At 38.7% G+C, this 25,548-nt stretch overlaps 1 long non-coding RNA gene across 1 annotated transcript in view; it reads right to left on the reverse strand.

Moving 5' to 3' along the window:
- The window catches only part of LOC134288755 (uncharacterized), a 282,827-nt gene extending 258,024 nt beyond the window's left edge, over positions 1-24,803 (reverse strand). The window contains exon 1 of the long non-coding RNA XR_009998128.1: positions 9,319-24,803. This is a non-coding gene — a long non-coding RNA (uncharacterized LOC134288755). The remainder of the gene's footprint in view (positions 1-9,318) is intronic.
- Positions 24,804-25,548: the final 745 nt, after the last annotated feature.

Genomic DNA, 25,548 nt, shown 5'->3' on the forward strand with positions numbered 1-25,548 from the left:
ACTAATGTCGCTGTCAACGAAACACGCGTGCCTACTGCGATCAAATTCAGATTTGTGACGTGAGGTCACCTAGGTGGCATCATTCGCTTAGCCTCCTGTTGTATACAAACGACCGTAGAAGTAGGTACCGCCGGCCACGGAGCACTTTATACAACAAGCTCATTCAACCATCCCATAGGTCTTTTCGTCGCCTGCTTAGAGCTGTGAAGATGATAGCTTGTCGTTTTGACATTTCGCCGAGCTACTGCCGCCGCTCGGTGCCGCCAATCTCGTCGAGTAGTGGTGAGGCAGTATTTACGCCAGACAGGAGGGAAACCATAGTAGACAAGTGTCAACCTCCCTCTCGGTGGTGGTTCATTCAGTATGCGCTGACTGGGCTTACCTGATCTGAAGCTCAGGCTCCAGAGTAGGTGCCATCAAGATCACGACGACCGACGGCGACGATGATGGCGACGTCAACGAAATTACCGCAATACCGAGGAGCGAAATCTATGTTGCAGCATCGTGTGCCGTTAAATGCTTTATAAATTTCGCAAACCTTCTAAATTCGATTTCGTAAGCGAGAGCCGCGACGACCGAGAAGAGAGCGTTTCGTTCACGACTGACTAATGTCGACGATGGGTTGGAATCTGATGCCCCTCGCTCGGATCATTTCAGTGAGTCTCCCCTCAAAGTGCTTGCGGAGTGTGACTGTTGGGAGCTGCCATAATGTCAATATAATCGGTATCATGACTAGTCATGTTTACAATATGCATTCTAGGCAGGAGATTTCGGAGGCATGGCAGCAGCGGACAGAAGGATATTGGAGGAAGAGTCGAACGTGCTTGTGAATATGCTGAGCGTGTGCATCATCTGGGATTGGGATCACGCGGCGCTAAGCGGTTGAACGTTATTGGAACTAATCCAAATGTAGTCTATTGGGTCAGGTTGCATCAGCGAGATATGGAGCACTAGATGAACTTGGTTGACACTGTTTGAGCTTCATTAAAATTTGATTCAAGCAATATCAGTTCAACGCCACCTTGGATGTCACATCTATGATGCATATGAGGATATTGTTACGACTCTTTCAGCCTACTACGCGCTTGAGATACATAGATGATCATTCAATGCGAAATATGGCTATTTCCGGATGTCTTTGAATCATAAAACTCAAACAAAAACTGCTTGTTCGCAAGTCATACACATATCCACCTCCTCGTGGGACCGTATCGGTTCGTAATCAATCATTCTATTCCCGTAGCGTACCGATGATTTCATACCAATAACACCCGCGGGCAGGCAGTATAGGCAACAACTGCCAGTTCGGCAGAGAGAGAAAAAAAGAGTGTTACCAACAATATTCTAAAAATACAATCGCTACAATCGAAAGCAATAAAACCCCGGAATGGAGGAGCCTCGCGAAACGGATTCGCAAAAGTGATGTTCGCACAGCAATAAACGCACGTTTGCGAAACGTCGCCCTCGTCGGGGTGGTAAAACAATCGGGACTCCCTCGGCGGCACCGATTGAGGGTGAAAAAATGGTCAACCATCCAGCGCACAAAATTGACATCCTGTGCGATCAATAATGGAGTGCGACCTGCTCATTTTCAATATGTATATGTACAGTAAATTTCCCATACATCGGTTTTTGTCCTTATTTATGCATTTTATTAAGGGTTTTTTCATAAAATATTTTCATCTGGTCGGCAATCTTTGTCTGGAAGTGTGATATAAGTTCACTTATTTCATAAATGAAGATAGAGTATTGGTGTCTTCTGCAAAGTAGCGGGAAAATGTATTGAAGGAAGTGTGTGGTATTGAATCTGCATTGTTATTCGACTAGCCTTCCAATGAACGCTGGTAGCACATGGTCTGCCAAATGCACATCAAGCATCAAGAAATCTAGTAGGCGCGCAAACGGTCGCCGCGTCACTACTTCGCGAACGTCACAGTGTAAACACAAGTTACTTCCTGAGGGCAGCCGCTTGTCCACAATAACTCCAAGCTCCGCACGTTTGGCGATCCTGCGAGGAAAACAGCGAATCTTCTGGATGATGGCAAGCGGATACATACTCAGATGAGAATACTCGTTTGTTTAGTGCGGTTTAGTTTTCCTGACGTGTGTGTGTGTGAAAAAATGACTGAAAATGGAAAGTGTTCCGAGAGATCGGATTGGATGGCCAGAGCAAACGGTCTAGCCTAGGCAGTGGTGAGATTTGATAATTGTTTGGAGATCGCTCTCCTGAAACGAATGTTTTACTGCCGGTTGAATTATTGCAAACATTTTGCTTGATGTGCATTTGGCAGACCAAGCTAGTCGGATAACAATGCAGATTCAGTACCACACAGGAAGTTTGCCGAATAAGCTTATAACTTATGTGTCATATAGACGATCCCTTAAAATGTTTTTTTTTTGTTAATTTTTTGTTTGAATTTTGTGCGTTCTTGGAGAAATCGCTAGAGCATGCGCTAGAGGAATTTTGTAGATATTCCTGGATGGAACCTAAGATTTCTGCAGAAATCATTATTGGAATACCCTATATGCAGTTACTGCTGAGATTCCTACAAAAATTTATACTGGGATTTCTTCAGATATTTCTTCAAAATTCCCTTTTGTATTTCTAAAAGAATCCCCTCAGATTTTTTTTTCCTAGAATTTACCCAGTCGTTCCCGCTGGACATCCACTTGAGATTCCTTCCGGACTTCTTGCTGGGATTGCGGGGTTTATTATGGAATTTCTGGTGGAATCCAGCAGGCAGTCATGCTGGGATTCTCAAGAAATTCCTGCTGGGAATCCTCCAGGAATACTTGAAGAAATCCTTAGAGCAATTACTGAAGAAATCACAGCTAAAATTGTTTGAGAAATCCCAGCAAGACTTCATATTCTTGGAAGGAATATCTGAAAGAATCTTATAGAAATTACAGAAAAGATTGGTATGGGAATCGTAGTAAAAACCTCTGGTGTAATCTCCGAAAGTTTTTTCGCAAAATCCCATCAGGTATTTGTGTATGATTTCCAAAATAATTTCTCTAAAGATTTCTTAAAGGATTTCTCCAAGAGTTCATTTTAGCATTTCCAGTAGATTTCTTCAAGAGTTCTTTCAGGAATTCCTCTAAGAATGCCTACTTGTATTCCTGCAGAAGTTTGTTCTATGATTTTGTATGATGATACAGGGATTTTGGAAATAATGACTTCAAAAATTTTTCTTGGGTTTTCCTCAAAAACGTCTGCTTGGTATGCTTTAGGAATTCCTCACCCAAGAGACCAAAAGTTTGGCTTTCTTGACAAAATGCACTTTCAAGTTCCGCGAAGTTCATTTCAAGTTTAGAATAAAACTTACTGGCTGCTTAAAAGGCCAACTTCGCACATTAGTTTCAGCAATGCTCATTGCTAGCATATTAAGCAGCATAAAAGCTCGAAACTTTATTGGAACTTAAAAGATCTTTGAAGTTTATTTCAGGATTTTAACAATATTTTTATGAAAAAAAAAATTTCAAGGTCGAGTTGAGTCAAGTACAAGACACTGAAGACGACCTTACAGTTGAGGTCGAAATACGTATCTGTCCCCGAGCAGAGGGGAATATCAAATTAATAACTACGAAATTACAAAACCTGTTTTTATATCTCGTTTTGTTATTATTGTATTATAAAGGCATTACGTTTCCATAACATGTTTTGTTAGACAATCTTATTTTGTTATGACCAAGCTATTGGTATACAGCCATTAAATAACATTTCAATATTACATTTTGTTGTGGAACAAGTTTGGTTATTATTGTATTATTGAAATCAAAACTAAAACATGTTTTGAAATAAATCCTACGTCATTCAACAACGTTATTTACAGTATTTCGCGAGTTATGCTTACGGTATCACATTTGATAAGAGGTGTGATATATTACGTGACATGGAGGTGCTGTAATGTGTACAAAACCAAGTCCCTGCTGGGCGCCGTGAGGTTTGAAATTGACTGAGTTGTAGCTGAAAATTTCCCAAAATATCTGCCACTGCCCAAGCGGCGCAGCACCCTACATACATCAAAACGAGAACATAGCAGACGACATTGAAGGTGAGGTTTGAAAGGGATGTTCCAGATTCCGCCTTTGACATGAGAATTTCAATGATAAAAATGTCAAACTTATTCAGTAAACTTGTTTTAACGAAGCTAATACAGACAGCTGAATCCAAAATTGTAGATGGTTTTGAATGGGATTTTTCAGAAATATTTTGCATTTTCACATGTTTTCCCTGTCGTTCCAGAGGATGAAGTCGGATCTACCTATTTGTGGTAAAAGATTACATGAATAGTTGAAAATACGTCTCTGAGGGAAGACAGAAACTGAAGTTCGCAATGATTGTTCCGCCATTCTCACATGCTGGTCTAAATATGTATAGCATTCTCAGCCAACACGAAGTCATATATGATGTAGAATAGGATGCTAATGTGGAGGACATATGCGTACATGCTTTCATTTAATCACGGGTAAAGCGTACGCATATCGCCTCCACTTTAGCATCCTATTCAACAGCATGTGTGATTGTTTGATATCATAACTAATTTTGCTTTCGGAATGTTATCAATAACTCTTTAATATCAAAATTTGTTATTGAAATATTTCCCAAATTCACTGTTATTAAGTTGTTATTGACACTAACAAAACATGTTATTAAATTGATTTTCCAGGAACAAATGTTTGTTATGTGATTTGTTATTTTGCCGCTTATGACAGACATGTTTATAGCTCAATATGTTATATTAATAACATAAAAATAACTAATTCCATTATGCAGTTATTTTGCCAAAATAACGCATTTTGTTATGCTGTTGTTATTCTCTTCTGCTCGGGTCAAAGGATGCAAATTCTTAGTGGAATTCAAAGGAACAGTACTTAACGCGATTTTCTTTTTATTTAAATCTCAAGGTACTAAATCAATGAATTAATGAAAACAAAATATGACGCCGACCGGATTTGAACCAGTATCTGCTGCGTGAGAGACCTATACTATACCGCAACACCGCAATTGAGATGAAGAACACAGCAGGTGAAATCTGACTTGAATCAATACTCTAGCGACAGCTAGGATCGCATACTTGTGCAGTACTGCCGTAATTCTGCAAAGTGATGTAAGCGACATTCCAGTTTTCAACGTCTTCAGATATATACCTGATGAAATAAAAAAAAATGTGATAAATCTGGTACATAATGATCTAGTCGTGACCTAGCATTTATGGAAGAAAACTTAGAGAATGGCCAATTACGACAAAGTAGCGCAGGTATATTAGTCATATTAAAAGTCCTCAGCGGTACGACAGCAGGACATAACGCAGGAGGACCCGGTTGAAATCTGCATAGGAGTGTGTCATGTAAAGTAAGTTTGGTCAAATACATACAAGTGAACAACAGAGACCGTGGTGAATATGAAAAGTACATTTTTGTTTTTTTTCTTTCATTTTGAGAAAGTTTCATCAGAAGCTGCTTAGAAGGCTATCCAGCTTCCTTACGTGAACTTTCAAGGTCCGAAATTACTTAAAATTGAAGCTCATAAAGGACCCTCTTATCCGAACTTTGGGATACTTGAACATGTAGTTCCTCCAGGGATTTTCCCAAAAATTTCTCCAGGAATCTTTTTAAACTTGGATGACATCTGGAAATTCTTACTGGGATTCCTCTTGATGAGATTCATCCTGCAATCGCTGCTGTAACTTCTCTACGGATTTCTCCAGAGATTTTCCCATGGATTTCTTCAGAATATCTCATGGGATTCTTCCAGGAATTTCTCTTCGTATACCTCTGCAGATTTCTATAAAAATTTCCCTTGAAATTGTTCCTGGAATGCTGCTGAGATTTCTCCATGCATTCGTGGCGGGAATACTTCAAGAAGTCTTTCTGGGATTCCACAAGCAATTCCTGCTGGGCGTATTCCAGGAGTTCCCGGAACATTCTCAAGAACAATAACTGCAGAAATACCATCTGGAAATGCTTGAGAAATCCCAGCAAGAGTGCGTGGAGAAATTTTGGAACAAGTTCCTAAAGGACTCTCAGCAAGAACTTGCGGAGATGTTCCGAGAGGAATCCTTGCAGAAATCCCTAAAGAAGTCAACGGAGCTATTTCTAAAGAAATTCTTGGAGAAATCCAAGGAGAAGAAATCCTAGCAGAAATATCTAGCAGAAACCCATCAGGCATTCCTGAAGGAATTCCAATGGGATTTCTTACTAGATTTCTCCTGAAATTTATCTTGGAATTCCTATAGGGATGCCTGCTGGGCTTCTTCCGAAAATTCCTCTAAGGATTACTTTCTGAGATTTCTTCAAGGATTTCTCTAGGGATTTCTTTTGGAAGAATACATCCTTCCAGGAATTTATTCCAGAATTTCTTCGGAAATTAGGGAATGTTTCCAATCATTGCTCTTGAGAAAAAAACATCTCGTTTAGTATTGGATATCTCATTCAGAAGCTCCAGAAAGTATACTATTATGTATCCAATCTTGGTCGTAAATGAGAGTTGTAGGGTTCTAATTCATGAAATGGAACACCAACTAATTGGCGCATAGCCAGATTGCTTTTGACTTTCTGAAGAACTTTGCCGAAGACGACACATCCCTACTTGCTTTGGATCCCGAGATATAGCAGTTCAAAACTTCGCTTAACAACTAGCGCCACCTAGCGGTGAAGTTACCAACTGATAGGAAAATCATCCGATTTTTCTGAACCTACTGAACAACTTTTCCGAAGACAGCATTATTCCAAATAAACTAGTTCTTGAGATATCGCATGTGATAACTTACTAGTGCTTCTACTGGTGAGTGTACCTCGCAATTACTTCTGCATAGCACCTCTATCGGTCGCACCATCAACCAGGGATCAGAACACTCACTTGTACTCAGATACACCCATTTACTAATCTCTCATCTCAGAAGCCTGCAATAAAAAAACAGTGTATTGAGGACTTTCACCTTGCAGTTTAATCTTAAAGTAAACGCCGAATAGAGTAAAAGTGACAAACGCATATTCAAGCCGTTAGAGAGCAATGAAGGCGACTCTCCCCACGATGAATGCAAATTATGCTCACTCCGTTGAGAGTCGCATTCATAGCTCTGCTACTATTTTGGTATACATGTACGACCCTTACATTGTTCGACAAACTTTTAGATAAAACTACAAAGTAAAACTCCTTCATAAATTGTTTTTTGATTGCAGGCTTCTGAGCTGAAAGTGTAGCAAATGAGTGTATCTGAGTACAAGTGAGTGTTTTCATCCCTGTCAAAAACTAATTGGACGTTAGTTGCCGTTGTATGATGGATCTATCCTAGTAGCCTGGTAGTATAACTTTGCCGAAGAAAGTATTGCGCTATCTTGAAATACCCTTGAGATAGTCGCCCATTCCCCCAATTAGGCTTTGAGTTTCCTACAACACGTCTGCCGTGTAATAGGAATCCGTGTAATAGGTGACCATGCAGAAGGAATCCTGGCGAACAAAATGCTGAATAAAGATGAAATTTTGATACTTTTTTAAACCCTTATTAAGTTACAGTTTCTAATGATAACGTTCTGTAAGATTCAAGAAACCACGATCAAACGAATGACAGAAAATTGCTAATTCTTTACTACCCCTTACCTGAGGAATGCGGACTCAACTTTTTTGGTCATTCAATTTGAGCACGTACTCTTTCTTCCAGTGCTCCCCGTTGTAAAGTTGCTTATCTCTATGGAGATCAATTTCGAAGTACACGCATAAACTACTTCACACAACGTTTAAACCAAGGCTCAAACATATCGATTACAGCAAAAGCTACAATAAAACGTATATTCAGCTGACTTTGTCATTATGGGCTTGAAAGAATAATTTACAAATTTTAGGCAAGTTTCACATACATAATTTTCTCACAGATAAAACGTTTCAAACGTTTTCGTAGCTGACGGAAAGTTTGTGTGTCATTAAATGTTTCACTTGTTTTAGCGTGACTAAGCAAACCAAACTTGTATCCAGGCACACTCTGATCATTTTGGAGGTTTGGTAGCAGCCTGGCTGCTGTCAAATTTCAGTCCGCAATCCTCAGCCCCTTACTTGCTCTCTGAAACAACGTCAATATGTCACCACGTGTCAGCCAGTTGTCTTTTCGACTACTATGGCCGTTTCTTCTCGTTCCCCCAAACAACGAGCACATGTATCGGGACACCGAAGTAAATCATCTACTTATTTCCTTCAGGAATCATTATCGCATCGAGCCAAACACACTGTACTTTTCCCGCGAGTCGATCACAGCAAACACATTGTTTTGTTTTCTTTTCTTTCTCTGTATGTTTGACCATTTTTCACTCTCCAAACACATTTTTCACTAACCCTATACGGTAGGGTTATCACAGCAAGCTGTGAAAATTTACACTTTCATTTCGTCGCAGTAGGCAAGCAATAACAGTGGTGTGACGGACGCCTGGCCGGCTATCGGGTTGCTTTGATAGCGAGCGGCCCGTCCGGGGTGTTGTTTCAGTCTTCCCTCTATGACAGACAACTAACTGGGGAATCGAGTTGATTGACGTTTCGCCGGTTTCGCCTACTAGCTGCTGCGTGAGGAACAACCAACGGAGGGGTGAGAGTTCAACACCGTGCCGCGCGCCATGCAGGCAAATCGAAAATGGATTCGAGGTGGCTTTTATGGCCTGATGTTACTACTGAGCGGCGCCACTATCGCGAAGGGCTACCGGCAGAGGGGTGTGCGGATGGATGGTCATAAATGACAGTGAAAGTGCAATATATGACGAAGGGGCGTTGTGTCTCGATGGGAAAACTTCGTTCCGTTTCGTGATTGACCAACATTTTTACGACGATGACGGCTGATAAAGGCGCGGCGGCTGGGAACACGGTTTAAGCCGGGATGAGCCAATTAGGTGGAACAGCGTTGGCAAATGTTGTTCGTCGAAGATTTTTATCGCGTTAATCGTGCCCCCCAAGAGTTTACGTTTTGCCTCTCCCTAAGGTTGAATTTGTCGAAATGAATAAAGATTAGAGGGGAAATCTCCTAAACAGATAAGGACCACCACAGGGAATTGAAAAAATGAGAAGAAACAGACTTTACTGAAAGAGGATGTTACAGTAGGAACTATTAAAGGGGAAGGACACATATAATTGAATTGATTTGCCCGTAAAATTATGAAATAACAGTTTTTCAAAACGTTTATGATTGGAAACAGTTCCAGAGTTCTGAAAAATAACATAAGATTTGAAGAAAAGAATTCGACATCACTTAAAAGTCAGAAAGCAATCAGAATAAATAAATTAAACTAAAGTTGAAAAATTTGTAAAACAGAAACATTTTTTCTTCAAATACTTACCAGCGGTGAAACCGTTCGACATTTATCAATATTCGAATTAAACTAGTGAGTTCTTTTACCCTGAAATAGAGAAGAAAAAAATAAGATTAGAATCGATAAAAACGTACGAATTCTCGTAAACGTAATTTAAGAATTTACTGGAAAGTTATTGAAATTTCAACCAATGAATACTGATTTAGTATATAGCAGATATGTCAATCCGTAGTATGTATTAAGAAACCCACTGTTTACTGTATTGCCTCAGGGTGGAACCTCTGCTCAACACATCCTCAAACACAATCTTCCAAGGTGGCAAGCAACGCCGTAAAATTTATCTAATTGCAAGGCTGCTGCGATCCTTGCCCTATCCAACCAGCTGTCATCTTCGCGTACGCGAAAATATCACGGCCAACTGGATGCGCAGTTTACGACCGAAGAATATTCAAGTGTGTACGCCTTTGAGGTTGGGTCATAAAAACTTCAGTCAGCGAGGTTTCAAACGAACCAAGGTGACGGATAATTAGCGGTTTTCGCTTAATCCGATTCCAATTCGGAGGAGGAGGGTGCCAATCGATATATCGAGACCGAGAGGTTAAGGTCTTTCGGTGAAAGTAACTCTCGTCGCTGCTCCCGTCGTCTGCATTGAGGTTGGTCACGCAAGACATTTCCATATCTTAATATTCGATAAACCATCATTCCGACAATTTCGGAGCAAACTGGGAGGTAGACCTTCACGCTGTATGAAGGTACAATGGTTCTCGCTCTCTCGCGGACGCGGAGTTGATTGAAGCATTGAATTGGAAAAAGGGGTCACCGCCTTTCATAAAAGGATATAAATATCCGCAGCAGAACCGTTCCGTTCCGAAACCTAACTGTCAACTTCGATCCCCCAAGTAAGTAGGCAACTCCACCACGACGAGTCGAAACGGGCGCAGTAGGCGACGAATCTAAAATTTAAATCAAGGTGCGCCCTCAGAAGAATCGAGACGACAACCGAGTGAGTTTCGTTTCGAACTGCATTGTCAGCTTCCTCAAGCTCATGCTCAAACTCTGCCAATCCAATCCATCCATTGACAGTTTGCGAATAATCTGTCACCTACTAGGTATAGGCCTCGTGGTTGGCCCTCCAAACGAAAGAATCGAGGAGCAGGAACAAAAGGCTTTGCGCGTCGATCGTGCAACTCCTAAATCGCACATTTCAATAACGGTGCGCAGCTTGGGAGCGAGAGAACACACAAAGCGTCGTGTAGGTGATGCACTGAAGGAAAATCAATGCCGATTTACTTGATAGATGCTGTGAGGATACATATTTTTTTAAATTAATTTCAATACCGTCTACACCCGTTGGTTTGATCTCATCTAATCTGAATACTTTTTAATTTGACCCCCGCTAATCTGTACATCGTTCAAACTAAAAATGGTCCAAACGTCATTCTTCCCATGGAACGGAGTGAAACGGAACGCAAAATCAAAACAAAACAGCAAATCAGGTTACTAGAAGTTCAAATTAAAAATGAATCCCTTTGGTTTGCATGAGGTGTCGTTCAAACCAACGGGGGTAGATGGTATTTAAAAAAAAATCTTGCATTTTTTTCCTTAAATTCCCGAAAAAAATAACTCTTTTAGATTTTTTTTAGAAATTTTCATAAGATTTTGTATGAGACAGTCACAACCAAAGTTGTATAAACAATCTTTCCAAAACTTTTTTGGAGGATTCTTATTAAATAGAGGCCGAAACTGCTTTCGAAATTTACACCTTTCCACGTTAGCAATTTTGATTCCAACCAGAAGAAATCTTCTTCTTTCTAAAAGTATTGGAGCGAGCGTAGTAAGAGTCAATTGCACTCGAAATATCTGGAGAGCTTTCAAGCTTGCTTTAATAAACTTGTCAGGATAAGCTCCGGTTCAATAGGACGCCATCAGTGAAGTACTAGATTGAAAGCAGATCCATTTCTGCAATTAAATGGTGCAAACAGCGTGGGTATTATAGTTTTTTGCCTAATTTGATACTGTTTGAGCAAAAGTTTGCGTAACTGTATTGTTGAAGTTGCAAGAAATTCGATGAGATTTGATCATCTCACCATACAAAAATCCAGTTCACTACTCTCAATCTAGTACTTCACTGATTGTGTCCCATTCAGTAGTTTCAAAAGGAATATTCCCATAAGCATTGTTACGTAACTAACGATTAAATTTATATTATACCGACTTTTCGAACCCTCTAACCAGAACACCCTCTTCGAATGAGTGTAATCAGTTTTGTATCTTAATTCCACCCTATTTCGCTTATCCTCTGACAGATACGCGTATTTCGACTACCTCTTGTAATCTTCCTCAGTGTCAGTTATCCACACAGTCATGGTTATCGAAATACGCATATCTGTCAAAGGATAAGCAAAATAGGGCGCAAATTAAAAGGTATAAAACTGATTACACTCATTCAGAGATTAGATTTAGTTTTGACAGAAAAATGTAAACAAACCAAATTTGTATTTTTATATAATTGAAAACATGTGTAAAAGCAATTCTAGGATATATGATGGATTTATAAATTAGTTCCTCAGGGCATGCTAACTATTCCCCAGCACGGACATCAAAGTGTAGACATGTCACATGGTAAAATTTGAGCTGATTTCTCAAGGTTTCCGCCCCCATGGAAATGATTTTACTATCATGCTTCATGCCTAATAAAGAATTGTTCCCGAGAACCCTTCCATGCACTATTATTTCACAAAATGTTACTGTAATTATCGCAAAAAGGACATTCTTGTTCGAAATCCTTATATAAGTTTGGCAAGAATTGCTCACAAAATTTCAAGAAAATACTCCAGGATTACCTCCAGGAACACCGCCAGAAATCCCTTTTGTGATTCCTTTAGGATTTATCAAACTTTTCTGGAACGTTTGTCCTCGTAGTGTCCCTTCATATTCTGAAGTTCAGAATGTATCCTTGCCCAGCCTATGCATTTGTTTAAAACATTCAGGAGTTTCTCAAGAAATTTCTCGAAACATTCGTCTTGAAAATGGTCCACGGGTTTCCTCAGAAATACATTCCTAAATTCTTTCTGGTATTCCTTAAGCGATTCTATAGGAAAATTCTTCAAGCATTGCTACATAAGTTCATGATTGTATTTCTTCATGTATTTCTTCGAATATTCCTGAAGGAGTTCCTCCTAAAAACGTAGTTTGATTTTTTCTAAGAGCTTTTCTTTAGGATTTCTCTTTAAATTCTTCTAAAAAATTGTCAAGATATTCTTGGAATATCTCTAGGGGTTTCTGCAGGAATTCTTCCAACCGTCTTTTCAAAAGGTACAATTCCAGAAGCAATATTTTCACAATGATTCTTTCAGAAATTCCTATAGGGTTTTCTTTTAGAAATTTAGAAAATTTTCCAGAAACTTTTCCAAAATTATCGCTCGAATCTCTCCAGAGGTTCCTTTAGCTCCATGCACTATTATTTCACAAAATTTTTCTGTATTTATATAATTTTAGCAAGAATTTGTCATATAATTTCTAGAAAATACTCCCTACCTCCAGCTCCAGGGACACCGCCAGAAATTGTTTTGGGATTGTTTTTTCAGGATTTTTTAAACAAAACAAAAAACAAAATAAGGATTCTTGCAAAATTTCTTAGAATGCTTTTAGCAGGAATTCCTCCAAAGATTCCACTTAGTGCCCCTTCAGAATGTATCCCTGCATTTGTTTAAAAATTTCTACAGGGATTCCCCCAAAGATTCTTTCAGGAATTTCCCCAGAAATTTTCCTGCAAACTTCTTCAGGAGTTTCTCAAAAGATTTATTTTTAAAATGATTCACAAGTTTCCTCAGAAATACCATACAAAATTCCTCCTGGAATTCCTTAGGTTCATGCTTGTATTTCTTCAAATATTTCTGAAGGAATGCGACAATGATTTTTCATAAGAGCCTAACTGACTTGATCGATTTCTCTTCATCGACTCTCTCTTTCGTTAATAACTTGATCAAAACGAACAAAATCATTATTTTTTTTTGTTTCTATAGCAAGATGTAGTAATCTCCTTCGCATTTCAATCAAATTTTTTTTGGGAAAACTCAATACACATTCTGTTATAACACAAAGAGAGGATCCATGAAGAGAAATCGAAAATGTCAGTTAGGCCCTAATGAAGAATCAGTGTCGAATGTCTCGAAAACGTTGTCTGATTTTTTTTTTCTGGGAGTTTTTCTTTGGGATTTCTCAATTTGCCTAGAAATTCTTGGAATATCTCCAGGAATTTCCCCAAAAAAAATCTCTAAGCTAGCAAAAAAGTGCTATTTTAGGAACAATCTTTTAACAAAGATTCTTTCAGAAAATCCTCTAGGATTTTTCTTTAAAAGTTTGGTTTTTTTTTTTAATTATTGCTTAAATTTCTTCAGAGGTTCTTTCAAGTATTACTTCATTTATTCTACGATTTTCTCGGGAATTTTTTTGGAAATTTCTCTAGGAATTCCGCAAGCAATTCTTTTGCAAGTTCCTTTAGGTGTTTCTCCTTTCGGGAGATCCTTCGGGTATTCCTCCAGGCATTGCTTTGGATTCATTCAGACCTTCGTTCAGGGATTCTTTCAGATTTTTTTCTCAAAGATTCTCACAACAATTCCTGTAATTTTTTTCAGAAATTGTATAAGACATTTTTCTAAGAATTGCTTCAGAGGTATCTTTTGGAGTGCTTGCAAGTATTCCTTCAGAAAAGCTTCCATCTAGAAATTTATTGAGTGTTTTATCAAAAATTTCCCCAGAACCTTTACCTGTGATTTGTGCAGATATGTTTAAAGAGATTCTTCCAGAAACTTCTCTACGGACATTTTAGGAATCCTTCCAGATTTGTTTTCTCTTGGAATTATTTGCAGAGTTACTCCAGAAATGTCTTATGTTTTTTTCTGAGAAAATAGGAGCTATCTGAAGGTGTTACTTGAGGCACTATCCTACATTTTACCCCAGGCTTCTTCTTCTTCTGTATGGCTCTACGTTCCCACTGGAACTTGGCCTGACTTAGTGTTCTTCGAGCACTTCCACAGTTATTAATTGGAGGGCTTTCTTTGCCTGCCATTGCAAGAATTTGTATCTTGTGAGGCAAATTACAATGATACACTATGCCCAGGGAGTCGAGAAAATTTTCCCGACTGGAACGGGAATCAAACCCGCCGTCTCCGGATTGGCGATCCATAGCCTTAACCGCTAGGCTAACTGGAGACCCCAGGCATTCATCCAAAAATTGCGTCAGAAAAAAAAAATTAAAAATTTAAAAATTTCTTCTAGGAGTTTTCCAGGAGTTTTAAAAGGATTTCTTGAAACAGTCCTCCAGGAATTTTCTAAAACTTCCATCAGGGGTTTCTAAAAGAATTCTTTAGTATTTTTGTGCAATTTCTGGAAGAACATTTAAAAAACCTTTGGAGCAATATCTAAACATCACACGACATGTTTCTGATGAAACCGCGAGAGTCATTTCTAAACAAATATCCTTCTCGGAATTTCTGCAGAAATAACTGGAGAAAGTCTTAGAGAAATCCCGGGAAGAATTTTCGAACAAGTCCCTGTAGAATTCGTAAAGAAAATTTGAGAGAAGTTTCTAAAAAACTCCATGGAAGAACTTTTGAAGAAATCTCTTGTTGAAATCCCTGAATAAATCACTAACATTCTAAAAAATTCTCTGGAGATAAAAAAAACTCCTCACAGGAAAAATCTTCAGTTGTATCACTGTAGAAATCTTAGGAAATACTTTTTAATGAATCTCTTGAAAGAATCTGAAGAAAGCCAGCAAAATTGTAGAAGAAATTAAGGTAGATTTCTTGTAATCTTCCAGGAGAAACTTTTCTGGAAGCCCAACAAGGACTTACACCAAAGACCTAGAAATGATGTTTTAAGGAATTGATAGGAAAATTCGTGACGTAAACCTCGTAATAAACTTCTTGAAGGATTTTCTCGAAGTACTCCTGGAGAAATCTGTGGGTGAATTTCTGAAAAAAAAACATCCTGTAGAAATACCTACAGTTACGCATAAATAAACGTCTGCAAGATCCCAAGAAAAAGCTGTTGAGATACTTATGGAATTTCCGAAAAAAAAATCTTGAGAATAAATTTTCTAAAGAATCCGTGGTGAAATAATTTGAGTTATCCTTAGAGGAATTGTCGGAATTCCTGCAGGTATTCTTTAGAAAATTACTTCACAGAATCCGACGGGACTAATTCTAGATTTTTGTTTTGAATCGTTAACATATTTCTTGGAGTATTTTACACACATTACCTGGTTTTGTCTTCCACTGAATTTTTTGGGAATTGCTTTGAACATTCTATTATTCAAAGATTCTTAAGTTCAGATTTATTTGAGAATTTCTCTGCAGATCTCAAGAATTTCCCCAACATTTTGTCTCGTCATTTCTTTAAATATTTCTATGCAGGAAATTTCTGGGAGAATTACTCTAGAGATTTCTTCGTTCAGTGATTCTTTTCCAAATTTATTCAGTTTTTTTTCGCGGAATTCTTCAAGAAAATCTTTTAGGCATTCCTCTGGTGGTAATTATTAAAATTCTTCCACAGATTCAATCTGGCACTTTCTTATAAATTAATTCTTTCTTTTCTCTAGAGATAATATTTTCAAATATTATCTCAAATTTCATTCCAGGTTTTTCAGAATTTTCATCAATTTTAAAAGTGTTAATCGTAAATTTTCTTAAAAATCCTTAATATATTACCTATTCCAAAAATTCGACCATCAAAAAATTTCCCATAAATTCTTTTTTTTTATAGAGCTTATCTCTCCAGTTAATGAGAATAATAATTCTCTCAGAGATGTTTTAGATTTGTTTGAGATTCCCTGCAGATAATGTTTGGAGAATTTCTCTAGAGATCCCGTCTGGAATTCTTCCAGATATTTTTTTTAGCAAATTACTCCACAGAATCCTACGCGACCTAACCTAGAATTCGATCACAGATTCATTTAAGAATGTTTACACAAATCACCTGGTTCTGTCTCCAGCGATTATTTTTGGATTATTTCAAATACTCAATAAAAAAATAATTCAAAGACATTTGAGAGTTGGTTCCTCAATTCCCTAACAATTTATTGTTCATAAACCTATATATTTTTATTTTGTATTTTATGAACAGATTGATGGAAAAAGTATTCCAGAGTTATCTTTGTTCATTCTTCCACAGATTCTTTTACAAGGTTTTTCTTCGATGAATTCCTCAAGAAATTATTTAATGAAGTCCTTTGGAAATTATTTCTGGAATTTTCCAAATTTTCGTTTTTTTTTTTTCTCCAGCGATTTTTATTTTATCAAATAATTCTCAAAATAACATTAAGATTTACTTTTGGGAAACATTCTTCAGGAAATTACTCCAGACAACTCCAAGGGAATTATCCCCTAGATTGCCTATATGGAAAATTCGTCGTACAAGAGTTTTCCCACTAATTCTCACGGGGGACGACACAAATTATCACAACCCAAAAAAGTCGGAATATGCCACAAAAAGTCGTGGGTTTTCTACCCGTACTCTACGTCACCGATCTATTCCCAAAGTGATGCATTAGGAAGGTTAACATGACCATCAAAATAAAATAATAAGGATGAAACTTATGACAACCATTTGATTCATTTATCTGACAGAATTCTCAGAAAAAAAGTCCTACAGAATGAGAAGAAGTAATTTCATGCAACTGACCAAAAAATAGTTTCAGACAATTTTAGTAAATCTTTTGAAAGACTAATAAGTTGTCTCCTCAACGGTGAGTAAAGCAATTCTTAAAAAAATCATGTTACATCATTTTACATTAGGAATTTGAGAATGTGGAATTGGAAGGAACTACTCGCGGACCTCATATTACTACCAAGTTCAAAATAGCTCTTGGTATTAAAGTATTGACTGCGGATCGGAAAGCGTTTGTAAAATCTTGGCGATGAATTGTTTGTGAAACTTCCCACGGAATTCTGAATTTCTTTTCTTTGGTTTCTAGTTTCAAAAGTTGAATAGAAATCCAATTTTCGCAAAATTCTTCAAATAAATCTTGAGATATCTCTCGGAATTTTGTAAAAAAGCAGCTTTATCCATTTTTTTCAGAATTGAAAAAAGTAAACCCTACAATACTTTTCATAGAAACCCCTCCAAAAAATTATAGAAAAATTACTAAAATTTCGTTCTATATATCTAACGTTTCCGTCATAAACTTCTCCAGACCTTTTTCAAAGAACTTCGCCAAAACATCGGTTCCGGGTCATTTGGCCGAATGTCACTGTTTCCTATATTAGTATAACTCGAAAGAACAGCCTATGAACCAAAGAAGGAAAAATCTCTGACAAAAATATTCTCAGTTTCAACGCCAACTTAACCCTTAATGGTAAAACTAGAAAGAATATCCTATGATCAAAAGGAAGGCAATATTTCTAATGATCATAATGGTAGCTAGAATGTTATCCAGAGTTTGCCCACGCCTCCAAATCCTTTTGATAATAATTCTGTCAAACGGCATTCGGCCAAATGGCCGAACACGACACCGTCTAGTGGTTACCGCTTTAGATTAATATGCCGAAGGTTGTGGCAAATCCTTGGCTTTAGAACACTTGACTATCACGCCGAGGACCTGGGATCGAATCCCACTCCCGACAAACTCGCCAAATGTGAGTTCTTCCTTCGGAAGGGAAGTAAAGCGTGGGTCCCGAGATGAACTAGCCCAGGGCTAAAAATCTCGTTATTACAGATAAAAAAAAAATCCTTGGCTAGTTGCTTTCTTCCTATTTTATATCTTTATATTTTAGTTCTCTATACTCTCTTCCCTACATATACTCCACGTATGAAAGTATGTTCATAGAAAACGCTAGAAGTAAAAATGGATTAAATAAGAGCCGTTTCTCTTACTTTCAACTTTCACAGCAAAGTTAAATCAAATCAATCTAAACTAAACGCCTACAAGTTATCGAACCAAGCGAACTGTGCTGCTTCACAGTAATCTTCACTCGACGCAATCACTTTACTTCTGGCATTCACGCACCAATGCGTGAACCACTATGCCAAATATAGACATTTCCCAACAACACTCCGACATCCGCATGACCTTGTGCAGGCGCAGAGGACTCAACCCAAGCAGCACACAAATCACAAAGAAATGTCGACAGCGCAGGTTTTTGGTTGGACAAGAGTCATTTTCAAGTTTTTCTGCCTTAGAGTTAAAATTACATGAATGTAGCTCCTGTAAACCAAACACCTGCGCTGTCGATACTCCTTTTGTGACTTGTGTGCTGCTTGGGAATGGCCTATTGGCAACATGAGTTGGCAATCATCATTCCCGTCCCTATCCGCACATTGATCTGCAATTTTTTTTTTAATATTCATTCAATGCTTGAGATAATTAGGCATAAATCCAAAGCATACTGAATAAAAAATACATATTACGGATTTTTTGAAAAAAAATCCACTTTGCGGTAGCCGCCGAGTTCTACCGCAGCTGTTAAAGTCCCACCGCAGCAGTGAAAATCATCATATCATTGAAACATATGGTCTAATCAAATGCCGTTTTTCTTTTTGATCCAGTTCCAACCTGGGTTGGAACTGGATGAGATCACAGTTTCAACCCCAACCCGACTTCGGTTTCGCTTGTACTAAAGTTTGTTTGTGTTTGTTTGACGTTTGTTTGTTTACACATTTTCCGCCAATCCAGTTCCAACCCAGGTTCAAAAAGAAAAACGGCAAAATTATGCTTGCAATGTGAATTGCTCTGAGAAGCAACAACAAACAATGATCATCGGCGTCGTATCCAAGGCATCTTTGACCCGTTTGATGATAACTCAGTGAAAATCAGTAGTCTGACAGCTACGGTAGCTTTTTCAATCTTCCGTAAAACGGAAATTTATCTCTAAATTAGCAATATTATTTTAATGTTCTTTGTTTACGATTTCAAATATGTTTCATAGCATCGCGATAGAAAAATAATTTCGACGTTTCGACCAAAAATCCGACTAACTTTTTATAGCTTCCATATCTTACATCTTTTTTTTCTCAGTGTACAATCACCGAGGAATATATCGGATTGATTGGTGGGCTCGTCACTCGCAGGACAAGTATCGCATGGATGAATTGGCGACGACTAGCGCAGGCGACGCGGTATGGTTGGGAAGTAAAACCCGCCCGGCGGAGAAATAAATCAAAAAACTTGTTCTAGTTAGATTGGAATCGATCTACTATGTACGAGTTGGGTATATGTAGTTCGTTCCACATTAGCATACGACGCGATTCGATTACCTTCGCCCGGTTCGGTTTGGGGGCCGATCTGCTGCGGTAATGGAGAGAGAAAGGCAATTCGAAGCAGCAATTTATAACCTCTCAAACTAGCAGGCTGGCTGGCTGGGTGCTCCAATCTAGCAAACGAAGCAGGCTTTTGAAAATTGAATTCACACCTGTCCCCGCCCCCGCCTACTTGAATGAATGTGGATGCATGCGTGTGGTTTACTTCCCCCTGGTTTTTTACGCTTACTAGATCTCGTGGGGTGGCTGCCGGTGGGGACACCGGCGCGACTAATTTTATTCATTAAAAAAATCTGCGATTCAGTCCAACCCATGACCCGTTCATGAATAATTGATGGTGTTTTTGGGGGAACTTTGTTGCCTGCTTGCAGAGAGTTGTTCTAGGATTTCCCAGTAGCTCAGGAGATGATCGAGCAGCAAAATAGATTGCTTTGGTTTGATAAAGTGTACAACTTTACAAACTGATGTTGTCTTGGCTACGTCCTTGCGACAACTGTGGGATAGGAAAGGAAGATCCTTCTTCTTCATATGAAAGGTATGTAGAGACCTCTCCGTCCTCTTAAGCGTAGGTATCACGGGAATTTTGGTGGTTTTAGTGGAAAGGTTAAGTACAAAGAATACGTTTGATCAACGTTTAGGCACCAAAACGATATACAAGAACACAATCATCACATTTTACGAATTTCAGTACTCTCGAGACGAATTTGTGACTTCCATTTGCGTCTTCCAGACATCTGGCAGCAATATCATCAAAAAATACACGGAAATACGCAAAAATGAAGACAAACTTCGGCACCCAGAAGGGAATAAGACAAACTTTCACAAAGATCGCGAATTATCCTACAGAACACCGACAACCAATTTGCAAGCACTATTCGAGGTAAAATTTGCGGAAGGCATAGCACTATTAGTTGTTTCTCAATTCGGCCGACCATATTCAAAACAACGCGGAGCAAAGAAAACGAGTGGCAGTTTTGAAAATGTAGCCGCTCGCGCGCACAGCCTGCTACGATCCTCGTGGATGAACGAATTGTTGTTTATGTGCAAATTTGACCTGTTTTGCTCATTGATAAAACCCGATTTGAGTTTGTAACAAATTTTCCAAATTATTTCAATTCGGAAACAGAGTTTTCGCTTTCATTTGACTACGATTCCCAGCAAATTATCTCCAATTACGCCGAAGGGAAACGTCTGATTGTTGGACCAACCGGATTGACCTGCATTCGCCGATGCGATGACGGGAACTGGCCGAAGGCCGGGCCAAGAGCCGACCGTGAAAAGTAAGTTTGCACTCTCTTTTCCCTAAATTCGTGTAGCCTCGATTCCGGACGGGTGGGCCGACCAGCGGACGCTTCAATTAACTAACGGTGATCTTGCCAATTTCCTGTCCCACTGACTGACGACAATAATGTGTTCGAGCCTTGGTGAGCCCATGAGAGACCACCACTAGTCGAGGCGAAGAGAAAATGAATCTCAATTTGGCGGAAAAACAGCATCAAATTATGCTAATGGGGAGGATGGGATGCTCTCGCACCGCTCGGTCGGCCGGAATGATGAATGAATTAGTGTGTGATCAATAATGCACAACACTGACGACTGCATGAAGAGCAGGCTGCGATCGATGCGCAGCAGGCGAAGCGACGAACTCGAAATCGGACGCCACACAGCAGGCTGGGCGTGTGTCAAGCAAGCTGCTTGTAAAATAAAGCTTGACGATCAGACTAAAAAAACAACGACGATAAAATAAACCTGTTCGAAGCGCGGGTGGTTCATCGCACTGATTCACGCACGTTGAAGCGAAAACTTGTCATCGATCAGGAATGTCGTCCGAATGCGAATTTCCATATCCAGGGCTGTCGTGTCGAGTACTCGAGTGTGAAACGACAGGTTTTTGTTTCAGATTCACCTCGCAATAAATCGATTGACGGGCAGCAACGATTTTGTAACTGTCAATTGACACAGCAAAGCGATGAGGACCTTCATTAATTAAAATGTTTTATGCGTTTATAACGCCTGAATTGGGAGAATACATTATTTCGAACTTAAAAAAGCATTTACCATTGGGCAATTTGTCACCGCCATTGCAGAATTTGTTTTACCCCGAGGACGTGACCGAGAGATTACGAAAGTTACATGCCTGTGCTGTGGAGATGGGTATAAACGATTGGTATCATCATCGACGCGGCGGCGCTTGCTGCGATGTGCTCTGTGGCATTTTGAAGTGACCCGCTTGGCACAGGTTACTTCGATGTGCAGAATAACACCGGTTCGACGCGGGTTGCAGCTTCCAATGCACGCTGAAAATGCTTCATAGAAAGGTGTGTCGCCTGTTAACGGCTTGCCGTTTCTGTTCAACGAGAACAACTGTGAGTGTGAACCATTCCGAGCGTGCATAGAATCGTGCTAGACTTGGACGTGGTGATCTTCAAACACTGTGACTGGAAGAAATGTGATCCACGTCGTCGTCGGGACACCGCACCGGCAAGCGGCGAATTGAAATGTCAACTTTGTTCAGCGTTTGGAGTTTTTCCAGTGGATTAGCTCAGAAGAACACACGAACGCTGGCGCTGGGAGGAAAACTAGAAACAATGGCGGCATGAGAGAAGTCGTCTGCTTTTCAGTCTGAACAATTTAAAGGATCGGTATCCGTCGTGTACCGTTTGGGACTGTTTGATGTGGATGAAGGATCACCGCGATCATCGATGATCGTGTGTAACATGGGGCTCGTCGAGAGTTCCAATTGAAAATGTGAAGATATAAATTAACAAGCCGCTCCAAAGTGTCACGTCGTTTTCGTTTGGTTTGCGGATCAATATTACTGACGGTGATGACATTTACGAGTTTACAACAAGTACTCCCAACGTAGTAGGCTTGGCGTTTGTATTTATTGTTATTTTCACAGCTTGCGTGATTTGTGGGTTGCTTCGATTTGGGTTTGTTGTTGTACAAAATAGTTTCAATCAACAACACCAAGTAGTTTTAATAAGAAATTTCCTTCAGTGTACAAGAAGTAATTAACCCGTTTGACAGGAACGATTGCTATGTATCAAATGACATCATCCCACAAATGGCTAAAGCCCACATAACCAACGGTTAAATTACTGGTTTCAACCAATTGAGAAGCAATGCAAACATTCTAAATCGCTTCTGATTAACCTATCGACCCCATCCTCATCGGTCCATGACGCACTTAATTAGCAATCCAGAGTTGAACAAATTGCACAATTTAATTTCCATACCCAATTAAAAGGAACACCCACAGAGTGACGGGCAGGGGGGCAGGGCTCGCATGCGTTTATCCACAATTCTAAACCAATAGAGGAGCACGATAATATGAGAGAAAGGCATCCATTTAATAGTCAGTCGTTCTGTGAACTGCAGACAAAATGGTAGATAAACAAACCTATTTAATGAGAGCTTGGGGACACCTGTATTGAACTCCCCACCATGAAACAAGGTTTCTTTTCATAATCGTAATGGAAGGGATTCAGCAGAGCAGCGCGTTAATGATCTTACGCGTCGTCTTTTCCCATATCAGTGAATACATGTGAAATATGAAACGCTGAATGAGAAACGTCACAAAGTAGGCGAATAGCGCGAACGTTGCCATGGCGACGATGATGACGGTTGGTCGTCTCGCCGCGTTCTCTCCTCTTTCGACCGTACCGTAGTAATTATGTCAGCACCCGAGAGTGGATTCCGCGGGTGGTTTTTGTTCTTGAAATTTGCAGTGTGAAAATTGGAGAGTTTCACGCAAGATGATTCAAACGGCGACGATGGCGACAAGCCTCTCCATCCGCGAGGGCATTGTTTTTGTCTTGCTGGTGCTTGTTGGTGGAAAAGTGGTTGATTCTTTGTGCGCAATGCAATTATCATTGTTCGCCACCTCTGCGCTTTAACGGTATCATAATCAAACGGAAGTTTTCCCACATGTGGGATACGACGGCTGCGACGACGCGGCGATAGCTATGCAGACTAGAAAGAATGTGGAGAAAAATGACACCGATCCCTCATATGTTAGCTTTGCAAGTTGTCCGTTTCAAACATTAACAAACTGGCAGATGTTTTTGTTAGAGTCATTGGATAACGTTTGACGTAATGCTCAGCCTAAGTTAACGTTGTCCTCATATGTCATCATATGGGACAAACACATTCGGCGACAACAGCTTGTCAGTATATATCAAAGTCGAAAAAACGGCCAAATCAAAGCATGCTGGTAAATTGCACTGAAAAGCAACGACAAACAATATCATCGGCGTTGTATCCAAGGCATCCTTGGACTGATTGGTTATGCCTCGGACAAAATCAGTTGTCTGCAGGCATCAAATTTCCAACTCATGTGATCACCACACTTAACTTTTGTTGGATAGGCTTGGCTCACTAGGTGGCGCAAATGTTGTAGCAAATATTCATATGGCAGCATTTCATGTGCGATATTCAAAACTTGAAAAAATGTTGTGGTGATAGGATTAGGATTTTCTAGCAGAACGTGAGATTCTCAAATTTTTTGCTAGGAATGTTTTTTTTAATGAATTTCTTCGTTTATACCTGAATAAATTATCCTGTAGATCATCATCCATTTTCCAGGAAATTTTGCTAAAACTCCTCTTGAGACTCATATATACTTTCAGTAATACTTTCAATGTGTGCTCGTGATATTCCTCCGTTTATTTCTCTAGTGTTTCTTCCACGAATTCTTCCTAAGACCCCTTGAAGAATGCATCCACAAGTTCTTTTATAGATTACTTCAGAGATTATTCCCGGAATTTTCTAAGTTAAAACATTTTGATCGCAGAATCTCGAGGGACTACACCATGTACTGCAATCGTTTGGCAGCTCAACATTCATGATTGTAAGACAGAGTCTACCTCTAGGACAGGGGTTTTCAGACCTTTCGGCTTGCTGTGCACAATTTGGAAAAAAAATCTCTTTGCAGTGCACCTGATCATTATCGTCCAAGAACTCAATTTAAAATTTGTTTAAAAAAACCTGTCGTGTTTTTCAAAGCGACTCTTAGGTGTATGTAATCATACTTAAAATAATTTATCACAAAGATGCATGTTTTCATTTTTTTTTCATATGTGATTAACCAGGAGATAGTGGATATCTATATAAAAATCTTGCGAAAAATTTGATAGTTTTATGTAGAGTTTTGGTCTATCTATCTATCTATCTATCTATCTATCTATCTATCTATCTATCTATCTATCTATCTATCTATCTATCTATCTATCTATCTATCTATCTATCTATCTATCTATCTATCTATCTATCTATCTATCTATCTATCTATCTATCTATCTATCTATCTATCTATCTATCTATCTATCTATCTATCTATCTATCTATCTATCTATCTATCTATCTATCTATCTATCTATCTATCTATCTATCTATCTATCTATCTATCTATCTATCTATCTATCTATCTATCTATCTATCTATCTATCTATCTATCTATCTATCTATCTATCTATCTATCTATCTATCTATCTATCTATCTATCTATCTATCTATCTATCTATCTATCTATCTATCTATCTATCTATCTATCTATCTATCTATCTATCTATCTATCTATCTATCTATCTATCTATCTATCTATCTATCTATCTATCTATCTATCTATCTATCTATCTATCTATCTATCTATCTATCTATCTATCTATCTATCTATCTATCTATCTATCTATCTATCTATCTATCTATCTATCTATCTATCTATCTATCTATCTATCTATCTATCTATCTATCTATCTATCTATCTATCTATCTATCTATCTATCTATCTATCTATCTATCTATCTATCTATCTATCTATCTATCTATCTATCTATCTATCTATCTATCTATCTATCTATCTATCTATCTATCTATCTATCTATCTATCTATCTATCTATCTATCTATCTATCTATCTATCTATCTATCTATCTATCTATCTATCTATCTATCTATCTATCTATCTATCTATCTATCTATCTATCTATCTATCTAT

The sequence above is a fragment of the Aedes albopictus genome, chromosome 2 (genome assembly GCF_035046485.1).
Source record: "Aedes albopictus strain Foshan chromosome 2, AalbF5, whole genome shotgun sequence".
In the NCBI taxonomy this organism is placed as follows: domain Eukaryota; kingdom Metazoa; phylum Arthropoda; class Insecta; order Diptera; family Culicidae; genus Aedes; species Aedes albopictus.